The sequence below is a fragment of the Dama dama genome, chromosome 18, assembly GCF_033118175.1.
Source record: "Dama dama isolate Ldn47 chromosome 18, ASM3311817v1, whole genome shotgun sequence".
Classification (NCBI taxonomy): domain Eukaryota; kingdom Metazoa; phylum Chordata; class Mammalia; order Artiodactyla; family Cervidae; genus Dama; species Dama dama.
Genome location: NC_083698.1, coordinates 84,099,493 through 84,101,735, shown reverse-complemented (window position 1 = coordinate 84,101,735; position 2,243 = coordinate 84,099,493). Strand labels below are relative to the sequence as shown.

The 2,243-nt window shown below is 35.3% G+C and overlaps 1 non-coding gene across 1 annotated transcript; it reads left to right on the top strand.

Annotated features, from left to right (window-relative positions):
• The first annotated feature begins 852 nt into the window (after window positions 1-852).
• LOC133073239 (small nucleolar RNA U3) lies at window positions 853-1,069 on the top strand. The gene has a single exon (XR_009696939.1). It is a non-coding gene; the product is annotated as a small nucleolar RNA U3 (small nucleolar RNA).
• Window positions 1,070-2,243: the final 1,174 nt, after the last annotated feature.

Here is a 2,243-nt window from a genome sequence, read left to right as displayed (position 1 = left end):
AATTTAGCTCCATTCCAGACAATAAATATGTACAATCCTAGCATATATAGTAAGTGCCCTATATAGACTGAGTAGAAGAATAACACAAATCTTTCTCAATTTACCATGGGATTAAGTCCTTGTGGCTCAGCTGGTAAAGAATCCACCTGCAATGCGGGAGACCTGGGTTTGATCCTTGGGTTGGGAAGATGCCCTGGAGAAGGGAAAGGCTATCCTTTCCAGTATCCTTGCCTGGAGAATCCCATGGACTATACAGTCCATGGGGTCACAGAGTTGGACACAAATGAGCGACTTTCACTTTCACTTTCTTAAGTCTCAATAAGGCCATTATAGGTTGAAACTCCATTTAGTAAACCTAACCTATAAAACATCATAGCTGTGTGTAACCTACCTTAAACATACTCAGAGCACACACATTAACCTCCTGTTGGGCAAAATCAACTAACAAAAGTCTATTTTATAATACAATGTTGAATATCTCATGAAATTTATTGACTACTCTAAGGAAAAGGAGAAAAAAAAAAAAAAAAGAACAGAATGGTTGAACGGGAGCAGAATGGTTAAAAGTGTATGAGCTATTTACCCCCATAATCATGTGGCCAGCTGGAAGCTGTGGCACTGCAGCTGCCCAGCATCACAAAAAAGTAAGTAGGGCAAATCACTAGTCCCTGGAACAGATCAGAATTCAAGACCTGAAGTATGGTTTTCATTGGATGAATATTGCCTTTGCATCATTGTAAAGCAGAAAAATCATGGAACCACCCTAAGTCAGGAACCGTCTGCACCAAAAATAGAAATTTCAAATTTCAAGGATCATTTCTATGAGCTTCCCTCATGGCTCAGACAGTAAAATCATCTGCTTGCAATTCTGGCAACCCGGTTCAATCCCTAGTTCATTATGAAAGAAGTTTCTCTGAATGTGTAGAGCACCCGAAACACTAAGTAAGAAGCTCAGTGTTCCCTCTTGAGTGTGAAGCTGCTTCTTGGTGTTGGTTCTGCAACTGCCGTTCGCCACTGATGCTCATTCTTCTTTTCCTTTGGGGCAAGAGGGAGAGGACACTGCCTGAGTAAAACAAAGGACAAAAAAATAAGCTTTAAAGTACTTTCTAATTTGCCTACAAACTGGAGTAATATATGAAACTGCAAAAAATGTAAAATCAAAACAATAAATTGGTGACATCAGTTGATATGAGAATTTTATTAAGTTTATTCTTTATTTATGGAAATTTAACAGCTTAGAAATGAGTAGGTTTTTTTATTTTAAAATTTAACTAGAGAATTATTAGTAATCTTCATTAAACCAATTTATACTTTTTCCCCTCTTTCTTCTCATGAGAGGAAAGTCTTCATATAATCTTTTGTTCAAGTTAGTGAACACATTGAAATATTTTATATATTTGCAAGAGAATGTTAACATCCATTCATACAGAATAAACAAAAATTTCTTTTCTGGATTCATAACTACAATGCTACCCCCAACCCCACTCAATACCACTTAAATTTAAGAAATAATAGTTTTGGACACATAAATTGGTGGAACAGAATAGAGAGTTCAGAAATAAACCCACTTATATACATAATCAATTAAATTATGAGAAGGGAGCCAAGAATATACAGTGGGGAAAGGAAGCCTCTTCAATAAATTGTGTTGGGAAAACCAAAAAGCCACATGCAAAAGAATGAAATGGGACCACTAACTTATACCATATGCAAAAATTAACTCAAAGTGGATTAAAGTCTTGAATGTAAGACCTGAAACCATAAAACTCCTAGAAGAAAGAACAAGTCACAAATTCCTTAAATTCATCTTGGCAATGATTTTTTTTAATTTGATACTAGAAATAAAGGCAATGAAGTAGAAAATAAACAAGTTGGATTACATCAAAGTAAAATGTCTACACAGCAAAGGAAACCATCAGCAAAATTAAAAGGCCACCTACTGAATTGGAGAAAATATTTGCAAAACATATAGGATCAAGGGTTAATATTCAAAGTATACAAAGAACCAAAACAACTCAATGAAAAAAAAAAAAGATTCTAAGTGGGCAGAAGATTTGAATATTAATTTTTTCCAAAGAAGACAGAGAAGGCCAACAGGTACATGAAAAGGTGCTCAACATCACAAATCATTAGGAAATGCAAATCAAAATCACAATGAAATACCACCTGACAGCTATTAGAGTGGATATTACCAAAAAAGCTAGAAATAGCAAATGCTGGTGAGGAAGGATATGGAGAAGGAG